The sequence below is a fragment of the Chiloscyllium plagiosum genome, unplaced genomic scaffold (genome assembly GCF_037043375.1).
Source record: "Chiloscyllium plagiosum isolate Xiang-an unplaced genomic scaffold, Cpla_swu_hap1 HiC_scaffold_11, whole genome shotgun sequence".
NCBI classification, from domain to species: Eukaryota; Metazoa; Chordata; class Chondrichthyes; order Orectolobiformes; family Hemiscylliidae; genus Chiloscyllium; species Chiloscyllium plagiosum.
In genome coordinates, this window is record NW_028270149.1 from 54,204,386 (window position 1) to 54,222,867 (window position 18,482).

The following is an 18,482-nucleotide window of genomic DNA, read 5'->3' on the forward strand; positions in this document are numbered from 1 at the left end:
CCTTCCCCTGCAACCGCAGGAAGTGCAAGACTTGCGCCCACACCTCCCCCATCACCTCCCTCCAAGGCCCCAAATGAAACTTCCATATCCGCCACAAATTCACCTGCACCTCCACACATATCATCTACTGCATCCTTTGCACCCGATGTGGCCTCCTCTATATTGGGGAGACAGGCCGCCTACTTGCGGAGAGTTTCAGAGAACACCTCCGGGACACCCGGACCAACCAACCCAACCACCCTGTGGCTCAACACTTCAACTCCCCCCCCCCCCCCCCACTCCACCAAGGATATGCAGCTCTTTGGATTCCTCCATCGCCAGACCACAACAACACGACGGTTGGAGGAAGAGCGCCTCATCTTCCGCCTGGGAACACTCCAACCACAAGGAATGAACTCGGATTTCACCAGTTTCCTCATTTCCCCTCCCCCCCCCCACCTTGTCTCAGTCAAATCCATCAAACTCAGCACTGCCTTCCTAACCGGCAATCTTCTTCCTGACCTCTCCGCCCCCACCCCAGTCTGACCTATCACCGTCACCTTGACCTCTTTCCACCTATCGCATTCCAACGCCCTCCCCCAAGTCCCTCCTCCCTTCCTTTTATCTTAGCCTGCTGGACACACTTTCCTCATTCCTGAAGAAGGGCTTATGCCCGAAACGTCGATTCTCCTGTTCCCTGGATGCTGCCTGACCTGCTGCGCTTTTCCAGCAACACTTTTTCAGCTCATATTGTTTTGTGGCTAGTTGATATTCATGTACCCTGGTGGCTAGTCTTCTGCCTGTTTGTCCAATGTAGTCTTTGTTACAGTTCTTGCACGGTATTTTGTAAATGATGTTAGTTATGCTTGTTGTCCGTATAGAGCCTTTCAAGTTCATTAGCTGCTGTTTTAGTGTGTTGGTGGTTTTATAGGCTTCCATGATGCCAAGGTCGGAGTGGTCTGGCAGTCATTTCCAAGATGTCTTTGATGTAGGGGAGAGTGGCTGAGGTTTCTGAATACATTTTGTCTACTTGTTTGGGTTTGTTGATGAGAAATCTGCGGACTGTGTTCATTTGGGTACCAATTCCAATTGGAACTCTATCAACAAACATATTGACTTGGACCCCATTTACCACCACCTGAGAAAAAGGATAGGAAATGACATCACCACAGGAAATGACATCACCAACCCAAAGAAACCCAAACATATAAATAGAAAGCAGGAGTCATCAGCAGTGTTTTGTTCAGAGGCTCACTGAAAATGTTACCTAGCATGGTGACGAAATGTCTGAAAATGAATCTTCCAGCTCAGCGAGCAAACCTACATCGAAGGCAGCTCACTGCTACCTTTTTCTAAGGTAATTAGGTTGGCACAGATGTGATGGGACAAAGGGCCTGTTGTTGTGCTATGCTGTGCTGTTATAATTAGGAAAAAGAAATAAATGCTAGCCTTGCCGGTGCTCTGTTAGGTTATCATCACTATCGGAATAATTAACTCCGTGGTGTAGCTCATCTTAAAACAGTGAAACACTTCCAAGCCTTTTGAAACAGACCTTCCAACAAACTTATTCATTTCTGAATGTGTACCTTACAAACCAAAGCTGATTTGCCCAAAAAACATTTGACTATTTATAATAATAAGTCAGCCTATGAGTTTATATGATGTATTGGTAATTTGCTGAAATCTTTAAGACAGGATGATGATCGCGTTGGCTTGGGGTGCAGGGTGTAATTGAACTCCACAGTCATCAATGATGTCTGTCACTCTTGCTGGTGCTGTCATTTTTTTTTCTTTCATGCAGTTGCTGTTCCAGAATTTGATTATCCAGACATAGTACACCCACATATTTTCTTTTTCAGCCTCTAGCTGATTCATGTCTCAAACTGAATTTTAAATAAGATGTGTCCACCAGTTATCAAGCATCTAATTGGTCAGCAGTCAATTGAATGGACAGCCAGTTTGATGATCAGCTGCTCAACCATATCTGTAATATATTAATCTAGGTAAGCACATAAATCAGATGGTAAGTCACTGCGGCACAGTGGCAGTGTTCCTATCTCTGAACAAGAAGGTTAGCACACAAGTCCACTTGCCACAAATGCCACAGCTGGATTAAAATTATAAACTAATACACACAATACCTCTGCATATCACCAGCTGTCTGAATCATAGACATGGGGATGAAACTGTTATACATGCTGCTGATTCCAAATTTGCAGGCTTTTGAAGGAATGATGAAGTCTACACGTATGGGACACATTATAATGCTCAAGGTTACAAACTCTTTTTGCATATGATTCAATTGAAAAAGGTGACAAGGATTGGCAAGATTGACCTCACTATGTACAGGCTGCAGAGCAGACCTTCACTTTTAGATAGAAGCAACCTGATAGAGACCCAAACGTTGACTGGGGCAATTTTTCAAGAGGAATACAGAAACCTCTTTCCTTCAATTTTATTCTCAGATCCATACATCAAATGCAATTGTTTTGATAGCTAAATCTTGCAGTTTTAAATCTTTTGTTAAAATAAAGACAGAGGAGAAGCTGAAGGAATGTCCGAAAGCGAGACCGGGGACTCTGGGAGCTCCGGTTATGGAGCATCACAAATCACCTGAAAAGGATTAGCAGGGTCTTCCATTCTGAGTAGTATACTGAAGGGGTCTACCAAAGGCATTGCGTCTTCCTGCAGATGAATGAACAGCAATGTTGCAGCCACCCTCGCATGACTCTCTACTCCTATCTGCCACCTCTAGGGGAGAAATTTCATAACCAGTAGATACTGATTGCTGTGCTGGCTCTCCAAGGGAGGCAGTGATGTGTTCACATGCTAGTGCTATGACATTGGAGTGAACGAGAGCAGATCCCTTTGACCTACACTTCAGTCTGTGCATGAATTCTGGCATCTCTGCCAAACACTCCCATGCTTGCTTTTCCATCTCTGTCGGCTCATTAAGGCCAAGACCAGAGTTCTCAGTAATGAGGTCTGAAGGCTGTGGTTCTTCAGACATGCATGTCAGGGACATTTTTTGTAGCTTCCTGCAAGAGCTGTGGCCCAGGTCAATATTGTCATTACCCTAAGCCTATTGTAAATAGATCACTGAACAAATTGCACCTCTCTGCACTGCTGGGGATTGGGAGAAAGTCCTTAATAGTACATTCACTGAGAGACCCGACCCTTCCTCTGAGGTGGTGCTTGAGGTAGTGTTTAGAGGTGGGGCTGGATGATGGGGCTTTTCTTTGTTTCCTGAAGTTAGAGTTTAATCCAGATGTCAGAAAGAAAAACATAAAGGTTTGTTAGTGTCCTGAGCCACCACTTTGACCCAAAATTGTTTGGAGATGTTATTGCTTTATCCATGTGCAGCTGGAAGTAGCAGAATTTCTCACTAGATGGATGTACGTATCCAATGTCTCCTTCATCACAGGTACGGTCCCCTGGGTCTCCTGCCAGTACTGTGCCTGCTCCTTAAAAGGGTCTGGAGTGTTCAGTCAATCATACTCTCTTCCCTCTCTCCCATTCACCCCAGTACAGGTGTATACATACTGACACTTCTGCAGGTACAGAAGCATTGTGAGATTTTAGCCTAGCCTCAGGAGCACTTTTTCTGCATTTTAGATGCAGATTGAAATGGTAATCCCCAGAGTTTTGAATGTCTGTCTGTGTGTCTGTTACTTGCAAGAGGAATGTGGTAAAGAGTGTCTGAGGAGTTAAAATGTTCCGAATGAACTGTGCTTCTGTTTAATCAAAGACCGAGAGTAGATGTGAAACAGTAAAGTATTATGTGCTGTTTGTGACTGCAATATTGCTTAGATGTTGAGATCAAAGCCACCTTTTGTGGTTATTTCCTTTTCCAATGAAACAGGATGGGGGGAACTTGTAAGGTGTCCAGCTGAGATGAAAGGTCATTGACCTGATGGCGCCTGAGCTGCTGAGTATTGTAGCTCCTTTTTATCTTTTCACTGAGAGTCCTGGAGCATAAGGGAGTCAGTGCCATTGTGATGGATATAGTGCAATATTGCTAGCTCAAGTGAACTGTGACATATTCACAGTATGAGGCATCTGATGGACGTGTCTGGCACCCAATCTCTCGTGTCTTCTGCAGTGGCAAACTGACCATATTTCAAGGCCTGTGATTCTGAAGTAGCATTGAGTAGATTATGACACGTACACTATGGGAGCATACAAAATCATTCAGCCTTCTGTGTCACTTCAGCCAGGGTTCCTTGAGTTTGTAATGGATGTACAGCATGGAAATATACCCTTCAGTTCAATTTGTCCATGCTGACCAGATATCTTAAATTAACCTACTCCCTTTTGCCAGCACTTGGCTCATATCCCTCTAAAACCTTCCTATTCATATACCCTTCCAGATGCCTTTTAAATGTTGTAATTGTATCAGCCTCCACCACTTGGCAGCTCATTCTATATACGCATCACCCTCTGCATGAAAAAGTTGTCCCTTAGGTCCCTTTTAAATTTTTTCCCCCTCACCCTAAACCTATGCCCTCTAACTCTGGATTCACCCCACCCCAGGGAAAATACCTTGTCTATTTACTCTATTCATGATCCTCATGATTTTATAAACCTCTATATAAGGTCACCCATCAGCCTCTGACGCTCCAGGGAAAACAGCCCCAGCCTATTCAGCCTCTCCCTGTAGCTCAAACCCTTCAACTCTGGGAACATCCTTGAAAATGTTTTTCTGAATCCTTTCAATTTTCATAACATCCTTCCTATAGCAGGGAGACCAGAATTGTACACAATATTCTATAAAAATGGCCTAACCAATGTTCTGTACAGTTGCAACATGACTTTCCTACTCCTTTACTCAATACTCTGACCAATGAAGGAAAGCATACTGAATGCCTTCTTCACTATCCTATCTACCTGAGACTCCACTTTCAAGGAACTATGAAACTGCACTCCAAGGTCTCTTCAGCAATATTCCCCAGGCCCTTACAATTAAGTGTATAAGTCCTGCCCTGATTTGCCTTTCCAAAATGCAGTACTTCTCATTTATCTAAATTAAACTCCATCTGCCACTCCTCAGCCCATCGGCCTGTCTGATTTAAGATCCCGTTGTACTCTGAAGTAACCTCCTTCGCTGTCCACTGCACCTCCAATTTGGTGTCATTTGCAAACTTTCTAATTATGACTCTATACCTCTTATGTTCATATCCAAATCATTTATTTAAATGATGAAAGGCAATGCACTGATCCTTGTGGCACAACACTGGTCACAGGCCTCCAGTCTGAAAAGCAACCGTCCACCACTACCTCTGTCTTCTATCTTTGAACCAGTTCTGTATTCAAATGCCTAATTTTCTGAGTTATCCACAAGCATTAATCACGTTGCCACTTTAATTCGAATGGTCTCCTGTTATGACCTTCATCAGCAGGATATCTCTTCTCCCCTCAATTTACATTCTTCTATAACCTCTGAAATGGAGACCCACTTTCTGTATGTTCTCGTATGTCTCTGAGGGTGAGTGGGGATTGCCAGGTCAAGTTGATTACTGCTCCTGATTTCAGAGAGTGCAGTACTGTCTGGGCGACTTTTTAAATATGATATTTGAAAGTTGCCTGGAAGGTTCTGGTGTATCTTGGACCTTGCTGCCTATAACATTTGGCATTCTACTCCGAAGTGTAATGAACTAAGAAGAATGTAATCCTGAGACAACCCAATCTGCCCCAAACAGTGGTATCACTCTTCTTTCTCTTATTCCCAATGATACAGTCAGTTTGCACAAACTATGTTCCACCTGATAACCTGACTGTTGAGATTATTGGTATGTGCAAATATTCTGCGATGAATACTTCCAAATAAAGGGGTAGCATCTGATGTCCTTTTTGTTGACTATATTCTGGAAACATAGTTCATAATTGCTGAGCTTTTCAATGTTTGCTTCCACTCATGCAACTATGTGCTCTGAATGAAAGTTGGTTTGTTGGAATAACTGTATCAACATACGCAAGATGCACACGCCTCTAAGAAGGCCAGTATTTGTTTATTTTTACCTATTTGAAAAGGTCTGTGACTCACCTTGAACCACTGCAATCCTTTGTAGCAAAGATACAATCGAATGGCTTGCTAGACCATTTCAAATGGTAGTTAACAATTTGCTGTGGGATGTATCTAGGTCGCACTGGCTAAGGATAACGGATATCCTTCCCTAAAGGATGTTAGTGAAGCAGCTGGATTTTTATTACCTTTAATAGGTTAAATACTGATACCAGCTTTTTATTCTAGATTTATTCTTTAATTGAATTTAAATTTTACAGCTGCCATTGTAGCATTTTTACCAATGCTCATTTTTAATTCATTCTTGGAATGTGAGGGTTTCTAATAAGGCCAGCATTTATTGCCCATCTGTAATGGGTTTTGAGCAAATGTGGTCAACCCTTCTCTGCAGTGGTCTTGAGGAGGATTTTGACCCAATGGCAATGAAGGAACAGTGGCAACGGGAGTAAATATAAAGTGGTGGATACTTGCATATAGTGCAAAATGCATATCATCTGTAAGAGACATAATTCAAGAATTTTCTACAGTACCTACAGCAAGTTTCACTCCATCTCTCTTATCAGTCTCGCTTGAAAAAGTATGCCCATTGTCACTGGGTCAAATTCCTGAAACATCCTCCACCTGCCCACACCAACTTCACTGTGGGTTAAGGGCACCTAGCAATGGGGCAACAATGCTCACATTCTACATTTTGAATAAACATAAAATAGGAATTCATCTCTGCTTTAGAGGTTGTCTAAAACCCTGATATTAATATAGAACATAGAACATAGAAGAATACAGCACAGTACAGGCCCTTCGGCCCTCGATGTTGCGCCGATCCAAGCCCACCTAACCTACATTAGCCCACTATCCTCCATATGCCTATCCAATGCCCACTTAAATGCCCATAATGAGGGAGAGTCCACCACTGCTACTGGCAGGGCATTCCATGAACTCACGACTCGCTGAGAAAAGAACCTACCTCTAACATCTGTCCTATACCTACCCCCCCTTAATTTAAAGCATTGTAATAGCTAACTCCATATGTGGAAAAAGATTCTCACTGTCGACCCTATCTAAACCCCTAATCATCTTGTACACCTCTATCAAGTCACCCCTAAACCTTCTTTTCTCCAATGAAAACAACCCCAAGTGCCTCCGCCTTTCCTCATACGATCTTTCTACCATACCAGGCAACATCCTGGTAAACCTCCTCTGCACCCGTTCCAGTGCCTCCACATCCTTCCTATAGTATGGCGACCAAAACTGCACACAATACTCCAGATGCGGCCACACCAGAGTCTTATACAACTGCAACATGACCTCAGTACTCCGGAACTCAATTCATCTACCAATAAAAGCCAGTACGCCATATGCCTTCCTCACCACACTATTTACCTGGGTGGCAACTTTCAAAGATCTGTGTACATGGACACCAAGATCCCTCTGCTCATCCACACTACCAAGTATCCGTCCATTAGCCCAGTACCCCATCTTTTTATTACTCTTACCAAAGTGAATCACCTCATACTTAGCTACATTGAACTCCATTTGCCACCTTTCTGCCCAGTTCTGCAGCTTATCTATATCCCGCTGTAACCTGCCACATCCTTCCTCACTGTCTACAACTCCTCCGACTTTCGTATCATCTGCAAACTTGCTCACCCAACCTTCTAACCCCTCCTCCAGGTCATTTATAAAAATGACAAACAGCAATGGTCCCAAAACAGATCCTTGCGGAACACCGCTAGTGACGGCACTCCAAGATGAACCTTTGCCATCAACTACTACCCTCTGTCTTCTTCCAGGCAGCCAACTCCTAATCCAAACCTCCAACTCACCCTCAATGCCATACCTCCATATTTTTTGCAGTAGTCTACCATGGGGAACCTTATCAAACGCCTTACTAAAATCCATATACACCACATCTACCGCTTTCCCCTCGTCCACCTCCTTAGTCACCTTCTCAAAGAATTCAATAAGGTTTGTGAGGCACGACCTGCCCTTCACAAAACCATACTGACTATTAATTGGTAATCATTGGTAAAAGATACAAAATCTGTTCCTTTTCAAACTGTTCTGCTAGTATAACTTGTTAAAACCCTTGTATCAACATGCTTTCTGGAAAGCAACATTACAGACCATAGATTCCGATTATTAAGAACATCTCAATTAAATTGAAGTTAGCATCAAACTTATATCATTTAATCTTCATGCTACAGCACTAAGATGTTATTTGATTACATTTTCTCCGTAATAACATGCAAGAGCAGGCAGTTCTGTGAAAAATTAAGTTTTCACAGAATTAATTTGAATTATATTTTCACATTTTCTAAAACAATAATTCATAGTTCTCTGGATTAAAGGAAGCATTTATCAACCTATGAACTCATGCTGTTCATGAATTAATAATAACAAATTAATTACTGATTTTTTTTTGTATGCAATTGAACAAGGTTCTAGACATGCTGGGTAATATGCAGAAAATAGTGTTCCTTTAAACTGTTTTAATCTTCTGTATAGACACAAATTATTTCAAACAAGCTTTTGGAGTCTCTAACCGTTGCGGTAATGCAATAGAATCTACTTTGGAATATTTTCCCATAGCAACTCAAAATTAACTAATTAATCCAAGTTTCTTATTGAGCACAATATGGTATTATCCCCTATGTTCTTTTCATCAAGAGTGCCCTAGTTCAACAGGCAATTAATCTGTTTATGAATTGTTTATACAAATTCATCACTAACTTTCACTTTGCAAATTTACAAATGAAAAATAAATGTATAAAATGACCATAATTAAATACACAATGGTCATGTTTGTTTAGTTGCAAATATAATACAAACGAGCAGATGGATTCAACATTAGAGCATAATCCTTATTTTGGCCCATGTGCCTTATTTAATGTCATCACTAGCCTGATCAGCAGTTACCGCCTGTGTCGAGAGTGGGTTTTTTTCCTTAATTGTGGTTGCAGATAGCTTAGGTGTCTCTTTATTTAATATTCCAGGCTATCCCACACAGAGGACATCTGTTATTAGCCTTTGAAGATGGTGGTGGACTGTTGGCTCGAACATCTGTCTTTTCTTTTTGTATCTCTCTTGCTGGGTTCTCTCATTTGCTGCTAATGTTAATTGGAATTGACCTGATAATATTTTTGGCTTTGTGCTCTTTTCAATACACATACACAAAGTTAACAGGGATTAAGCCACTCCATATCTCTCTGAATTTCTTCACTTTCCTCTTGATGTGAACTTTTTTTTTCCCTAAGCTGTATTCTTGATTCAAAATAAGTATAGTCTCAAACTGAGATTATCTTTGAGTCAGAGCATATTCTATTTTAGAATAAGGATGTAATACTTGGCACCTTACAGATTTTTATAATGTAGTTAATTGACAAATCATTTTAAGGACAAAAAGAATTGATGTAATATATTCTATAGTCTCAGAAACAAATCCTATTCAAAGATAACATTTGTTACACGCATTATATTCCTAAATCCCTGATTAACATGCACTTAAGTGCAACTCTGTCTGCCAAGTGAGTAAAAATTAATCAACACTTTTTAATGTATGTTCCAGGATCTATCTTTTTCCATCTGTTACTCTGTAAATCTAAATCTTTTTCATATACCTATTCTTCTGTTTGCCAATTACCTCTACCATTGACTGTTATATATGTTTCTCATGTTGTGCAAATCTAAATGCAAGACATTTCTTATTAGGCTAGTTTATATGCTGTTCACCTTGTGGGTATGAATGTCAGGCACATAAAATGCAGCGGGTATCTGGCCCACTGCCCACTTGCTGTCTCTGACCTCACTTCAAATTTGCTAGTTATGGTGGTGGCACCAGATTTCCACCCTCCAATGAGCCAATTCAGCCCTCAAGTGACCAATGTAAGGATTCCATCCCACTGTAGCAGGAGATGTCTACACCAAGCCCTCCATGGTTCCATGCGCAGGTTAGTGACAAGCTGATTGTGGGGAGATCTCCATAACATACCCCTACATCTATTTGGAGGGCTCCCACAGCTGTCACCCTCCTCCCAAGGTCTCTTAAACTATGGCCCAACCCTGCTCTCCATAGCACTACAAGATCCCAAGTGCTTATGGACTCCCAATCCAGCCCTACCTCCTCAAGTCTTGAGTGTACTACTCGCAGTGGTCAGTACTACAAGTGTTGCTGTCTGTACTGGAGAGCTGCTGATCTCTTGCTGACACCTCTCTGAGGCAAGTACTCTTGTCCTTGAGGGGTGACGATGCTGCCTCAAGTCTATTAATGTCAATCAACCATTCAATGTGTGTGGGGAAGCTATTCTAGGTACGTTCCACCTTTATCTTATAAATTTTGGATGATGGGGATCACTGAATCCTGTAAAATCCCAACTATTAGTGCTGTATGTTTCTTGTGTGTTTCTAATGTCTTTGCATGGCTTTCACATGATAGTATATTCACATACTCAATGACACTTTTTTTTTAAGGCCTCCAGAACCCAGAAGGAAGGGAATAAATTAACGTGTGTAGTTTTAAGAAGAAATACAGAAAAATTACTAGAGGAGTATAGTTGAAGGTCCATTTAGCTGATTTAGAAAGTTGAAGTTCTCAGAAAACTGAGATGTGACTGGAGTCTGTGATTGATTTTTATAGTCAAGGGTAGTGCACGGGGGAGCTGGGAAGCTCAGAGAGACAACCTGACTTTGGGATCACTGGCATGGTGTCTTGGCATGAGGAAACTGAAAGTATTGTTGGCATCTGAGAGAACTGAAATGGGGATGAATTTTGGGAGATTTAAATGGGAAATCTGGAACACTGATAAGGAATCTGGGAATATTGAAGAGGAATTAGCTCCTGGGGGCACTGAGGGGTCACTGAGACTGAGATCAATGATGAGCTCCTTCTCCAGTGAAAAGATAGACTTGTGGAGACAAAACTTACCAGAAAGACTTTTGCCAGAGCTTGGATTTTTGAGAACTTCTTTTTCTATTGCAAATGAATTCTTTCTAAGTTGTAATATATTATATTTCTATTGTGCGTGTTTAATTTGCTGAGGAAGCAACTAGTCTGCTCCCAATAATAGGCTCTATATTTGACAGAGGTTAGCCAGCTGATGCATAAAGAGTTTTGAATTTTGATTTTGTACTGGTTGTGCTCTTAGGTTGAATTGGTTCATTTTCACTGACATTATTACATAATTTGCTACATAATTTAGATTTCCATGAATGGTTTCATTAATTTTTATTGCAACTTTTATTGCAGCATTGTTGTGCACGACAAATAATGAGTCATAAAAAAAGTTTTACGAATTGTAAAATAGTGAAGGAGGTGTAAGGCCAAAAGAGAGATAATCCGAGTATGTAACATGATGTGTCATAAATTGATGACTTCTACTTCCCTTGATCAATAATAAATCACTATTCCTATTGATTGCTGAGGTGGTGGGGATTTGAACCTTCTCCAGGCAAATTGAAAGCCTATTTTACTGCTGAGAAAATTTTTGCACCATTTGGATTAGGTATTTGTGAGGTAAATGTTCTTAAAAATTAAGGAAAATATTGCTAAAATATTGTGTGTAATGCAGATGTAATGAGTTGGAGTATATTTTTTTTAAATGGGCAGTTCAACCTGAACACCTCACACTGGGACAGGAGCAGTTCTGGACTCACCTACTTGGTTCTCCAGTAAATATGTTCCCCATCCCATCAATTGTTTTAGCACACTTGTCCAGTTATATTTCTGGCAGGAACAGCAGCTGTGGAAAGCAAAAGGGCAGGATACTAAGGAGAGAAAGAAAATGCAACCTCGTGGCAGTCTCTGTCGCAGATGATAATGTTTCTGAAAGATTTACTGTTGGAGATTGCATTAAGTTCCACTCGATCTGAAAATGTCATCCAGTCTTGGGCAGAAAAAAGAAGATTGTAGCTCAAGATCCTAATGGAGACAGATGTGTAATTATTGTTTCCTGAAGGTATTGGTTATAATGTCTAACTAGCTAATCTGACTTCTACCTATTGGAAATTATGCAAAAAATTGTGACTTTTAAGGCAAGTACCTTTTCTAATTCGGGTTGATTTAAAGGTTCATCTTCAACCACTGTTAACCAAGTAGGCTGTTAGACAGCACTCTACCCCAACCTTTAGCAGGTAGTTAGTTCTGCAGTGATACGAAATGATAATCAATATTGACATCATTGCTTAAATGCCATAAAACAATAATGATGAGAAAAAGATTCATTGGATGCAGGACATAACAATTCTGAAAACCAGTGGATTTTAATGCTTTGACAACTTAAAAAATAAGACCATAAGACACAGGAGCAGAAATTAGGCCGTTCAGCCCATCAAGTCTCCTCCACCATTTATTCATGGCTGTAAGTTTCTCAATCCCATTCTTTTGCTTTCTGCCCATATCCCTTGATCCACTTAACAATCAAGATCCTATCCCTCTCAGTCTTAAATATACTCAATGACCTGGCCTCCACAGCCTTCTGTGGCAATTAATTCCATAGATTCACCACACTCTCTGGCTGAAGAGGTTTCTCCTTATCTCCATTCTAAAGGGTCTCCCCCTACACTAAGTCTGTGCCTTTGGGTGTTAGTCTCTCCTACCGATAGAAACATCTTCCCAACATCCATGTTATCCAGGCCATTCAGTATTCTGTAAGTTTCCATTAGATTCCCCCCTCATCCTTCAAAACTCCAAGCATAGACCCAGAATCCTGTAACATTCCTCATACATTAAGCTTTTCATTCTTAGGACCTTTCTCATGAATCTTTTTTGAACCCGCTCCAGGGCCAGTCCATCCTTTCTGAGATATGGGCCCTAAAACTGCACTCAATACTCCAAAGGTAGTATATAGAATACTTAGACAACACTCAACACCAACGCACAGTAGCAATAGTATGTACCATCTACAAGGTATCCTGCAGAAATTCACTGAGTCGTCTGAGACAAGCATCTTCCAAACCAATAACCATTACCATCTGAAAGGAATACGACCGCCTGAGATTTCCTCTCCAAGGCATTCATCATTCTGACTTGCAAATATATTGACTGTCACTGGCCACAATCTTGGAACCCCATCCACTATTTTGCATTGTGGGTCGACCTAAACTACATGGACTGTAGCAGTTCAAGAACACCACTCAGCGCCACTTGCTCAAAGGCAAATAATGCTGGCCCAGCCATATCTGCTGGCTGAACAAACGTCAATCAGCAGAACCTGTGGGAAGACCAACAAAGGCAGAAACGGCACCCTCATCAAAACCTTCGCATCTGACCTGATACTAAGTGTAGGGAAAACAGTGTGAGCTAGTAAGAACCTTAAAAATAGTTGCAAATAAAGGTTTTTTTGGAAAACTAAGCAAAGGAGCATGCATTGTGTTTCTGGAAATTGGTCATTTTGCTCACAAAAAGAAAGAAACCTTTACCATTTATACCCTTAAGTCACATGTCACTGTGTAGTGATGGATGTAATTGATTGGGACATAATACAACATGCTGAATACTTCAACAGCCTATAAAATTAAGAAAATATTTACAAAAGTTTAAGCTTTCATAAAGAGAATAAAACAGCATTGATGCACTGGAGGATTAAAAGCTTTAAAGTCAGAACTTGTCTACTGTGCATTCCTAATGTTGGACCTCAGTCTGCAGATTGCTGCACTGTTTCTTAACCATCCTTTTTAGATGATCATTTCCAGACCCAGAATTTCAAAATGATGGGCAGACTGTTCTTCAGCCATGCTGGCCAAGTGATACATTTTCATTCACTTTTTTTAGCTCCTCGTTTTCCCACAAGTTCTGTTAATTATCAAATGCCACATATTTGCAAACAATATCTATTTATGCCCAGATGTAAGAATCTGAGTTGGTGCTGTGATATGAAGTCATATATGTTACAGGGTTGCACAACCATATTGAGGCAGAAAACTATAGGGCAAGACGATTGACCAGGGATTCCCATGTGGCCTAGTTCTCATTCACACTGAGGAGGATAATGTTATCAACATTATAGTTAATAAGTTAGCAATTGTTTCTCCTGCTGCTGCTCCATTTCTACCCTTCACCATCTCTGGCCCTTCATTACTGAGATGGAAGCAATAAATGGATAAACCTTGATATTCGGGAGATTCGAGTGAAAGGCACTGTCAGATTCTGGAGATGATGTGCTGGTCTCTAGTTACAAACATGACTCCATATTATGCCAGTGATTTTAAAATTAGTCAGAATGTCTTTCAACATTCTCTATTACATTCTACTAATTTCACTGCTTTGGGCATGAGAGGTTTGACAGAAAATGCCCTCTCTGGTGGCGAAGTTCTGTTGCATGTTATACATTAAATTCACATATAAGATATTTGGTTATAGTTGACAATTAAGGAATATGTGTATCAGTAAGAAGAGAACAATTCAAACTTTTTAAAAAAAAATAATTGCAGCTTTATGACCAGCCAGTAGCCAGAAAAAACCATTGAGCTGAACAGCAACTCCGAGGGAAGCATCTCTGAATATAACTTTCCAGAAAATCCAACAGACTGCAGCAAGTCCCAAAGCCTTTTACAGCCAGCAGGGGGAACTGGCCTTTTAAGGAAGCAACAAGAGCAGTGAAGGTCCACTAGCAATTAAACCATCTAAATTAAGTGCCTGTGAACAGTGTTTGACCACCTTAAGCAAATGCCACAAATTCTGCAGCTAATCTTCTTAGGTGTCCTGTTTCTACCCTTCACGAATCCTTGGCCCTCTATTACTGAGATGGGAGGGAGGTCAGAAGGAACCAAAATCTTTTGTTTCCACCAGAAGATTGGGAAGCTGAGCTAAGAATTCCAGCAGTGAGTTGACAAATTTTGGTTTATTACACTCTGAAAAAGGAACCATCATCACTAAGTTGTTTAATTTTTTGCAGGCTTACACGAGTCTAGTATTTGGAAAGTGGTGATAACAAAATACTAGGAAACCATTTGCTTAATAAGAGCAGGTATAAGTTCAAAGAAAATCAGTTGAAAAAGAAAAATTGGGAAACAGGATGCTGGGTTAAATCTTTATCTGTTTGATGGTTTGGCTGGGGTATTAAAAATCAGTTTTATTTGGTAATTATCATTTTTGTTCATCAAAATACAAAAGAAGAGTAAAGAGATCTGATGACATTGGTCGAATTTGATAGGACAATTGTTACGACACAGTGGTGAATCCTTCTGCTAATTAAACCCAACACCCAGAAAAGCTCCCCTCACCTCGTAATCTGTTGAAGTATGAGTGACAGAGACAAATGCCACTATTTAAAGAAAAATATCAAATTTTTCTTTAATTCTAAAAGTGAACAGTAAACAACAACTATTTACAACTCTAAGCCTCCTTTCTCCAACTCTATGATAATATACCAATCCAATAAAAGCCCCCATTTAAAATTACATCAACTTAATTTTCAAAACCACCCAGCAGCTGTCGTCATCAGTGTCTAATTTCTTTCAGCTACAGATCTCCCTGGGTAATCTTCGGTCTTTTGCTGCAAAGATGTTTCATATGAAAGAGGTACCTTTTGATAGTGTTTTGAATGGTAGCCTTTCTTGATGGCAGTTTGTCATTCTCTCTGGCTTGAATTGCTGATCTGAAGGAAGCCAGTAGAGTAATGTAGAAAACCCACTTTACATAGTGTTTCTAGATTTGGTCATACTCTCCTTTATCTACCTATTGAAACAGATGTGTCAAATCAAAGACTTGGTGAGGGGTAGGCAAGGTAAACAAAACAAGGACAGTAAATGAATATATTAGTTACCTAGGTAACTTATTCGAGATTGTACCTTTTAATGTTTATGATGGACCAGAAAAACTTAGGGGTATTTTGTAAAGGTTTCAGGTCCCTGGTGATGTCACAGAGCTGTACGTACTGAGTATAAATAGAAAAGTGTGGGCAGAGTTAGAACACACTGGAAGAAGACTGCAATAATCTAGACTGAATTGGTCTCTGGCAGACACAGAGCACATGGACATAAACAAGCAAAGATTATTGCTTAGTCCTAATCTAATTTAACCATAAGTCAGTGCCTATATATCGATTCCTTTTTTTTACGAATCAGAGATTCTAGATCTCAAATTTATGTTAATGGTAGGTATGAATGAGAGAAACTAAGCCATGCATAAATAATGTTGAGTGGGGGATGGGCGAGAAAGAAGGTGCAATCAAGATAGGGGACAGTGTTCGTGTTCTGAACTAGTCTGAATTCATTATTGAATGCTGAACACCATAAAGTGCTTGGACGGAAAATGAAATGCCATTCCTTCAGCTTGTGGTGGCCTTTGTCGGAGCACAGCAGCAGGTCTAGAACAAAAATCTTATGATAAGAAAGTCTGTATCTCTTCTACCATTCACACACTCTATCGTTTGCTCTGGGCACCCTCAACATCTGTTCCTCCTCTCCCTTTGTCACCAATACAAAAACCATCACTTTGCAGTCAGCCTCACCTTCAATGAAGAGTCCTATTGGACTCAATGTTGCTGAGTATCTCTGGCACTTTTTTTTTCAAATTTCACGTCTCCACTATCCTCAATATTTTGCTTTTATTAGTAGTGAATGGAATTTGTTTATTACTGTGTTTTTTAAAAAATATCTGTTGCACAAGCATTGTGTAACTAAATGAGCAGATATCTTGCAATTACTGAATATCCTTTAAGTATTTTATTGTATTAATAACTGGCCTTTCACATTGAAAGTATTTATTAGGTTTACAAAGATCTTTAAAGAGAGATTATTGAAAGGAACTGTAATTACGGAGTTTCATTTTAGCAGACTTGCATATGACTAGTAATTCAGAAGCGGTAATGGCAAACTCCTAGTAAAAGTCTTTGCTCTATCCGTGGACTTCTGAAAGCCAATTTACCTGTTTCGATCAACATTCTTTATTTCGACCTGAATATTGACCTTTTACAATTACTTCTTTAAACCTGACTTTTTCAGACATCTATAAATTTTTCCATAGACCGTTATACTCAAGAGGGGAACATTTTCCTTTTGGGAACAGATAGATGAGAATAAATTGTGCTGAAGAAGAATCTCTATTGTTATCTGGCTGGCCTATTCCTCCCATCAGGAGATATTTTTAATCAAACTGTTCAAAGATCTTATCGCACACTCTGGAACAGATGAGACTTCTGGCTCAGAAGTAAGGACACTACTACTACCACAAGAGTCTGAGGAGACGATTGCTTTATTCTTCCAGATATGAGGGAAGTCTGCCAGCGGTTAAAGTCAAAGAAAAGGCATTGTAGTGCCTCCTGTCTCAAAGTAGCCTGCCAGCCAAAATTAATCTTGCGCGTAATCACTGTTGACAAACACAAGCCAATTGGCATAAAGCAGAAAGAAACAAACAGGTAACCTCGTTTGAGGAATAAGTATTTCCCAAAAGATTATAGGGCTGTTTTTCTCAAAATTATTGCTTTTCACAGGACCTTTCACATTTACCCAAACAGATAAAAGTGGCATCTGTTTAATAGATTTATTCAGAAGGTGGCATCTCTTCCAGTGCAGCAGTCTCTCACGACTGAGGTTTCAGCTTAGATTCTGTGGTCATGTCCTGCAATGGTTGTTGAAACCACAAAATTCTAGGCCAGGAGTTAAAGTGCTACTGTACTGAAACAGACTGATCAACAATGAAGACAAAAATCAAACCAGATAGGAATAGGGGAAAGAGATCCATTAGTTGGATATTGACTTTTTAAAAAATGACTTTCAGAGCCCTGAGCTAAGTCAGTATTTCCATGTAATCATGTGATTTCATCTAAATGACTAGTAAACTCCCCCACTTTCCCCTTCCCCTCGGGAGATCATTACTAAATTGGTTTAGAACCCAGCGAGCAAGGTCCAGAAGCAAGTTCATTCAGACAGAAACTGGCCAAGAGAGAAAAAAGTCTTTACAACAGTGGGAATGAGTTTGTCTCCATAACAGCCAGTGAAGAAGGGGAAAAAATCATGTGTTGCTGAGAAAAAAGCCCAGCAGCAGAAGGCCCTAAAAGAGTAAGAAGAAAAAACATCTTTCAAGGCTGAAGACCTGAGTTTCAAAGAATCTGACGGTAAAGTGAGCTGAATTAGCAACTTGTTTAAGTGTCAAAAGAGGAGAGTTTAATAAAATAGCAGAGGGAATGCACAAATTAGAACAAAAACTTCAGGTGCTGGAAACCAAGGTAAGCAAGCAGGAGCTGGGAGAACACAGCAAGCCAGGCAGCACCAGGGGGCGGAGAAGTCCATGTATCAGGTATAATCCTTCAGGACTGGAGGAGGATTACACTGGAAACATTGACTTCTCCACCTCAAAACACAACCCAGTTACAAACATTGCAACCGACAAAAGCTCTAATGTGGAGACAGGAGTGACCGTATACTAAGATGTGTGTCTGTAAGATTGTTATTGGGGTAAAATGGTTGCATCTTTCTTCTGGATATTTGAAATAGGACTGCTTCAAATTGTTCTTGTATAGTGTAACACAGTTCGTGCTCACGTGTA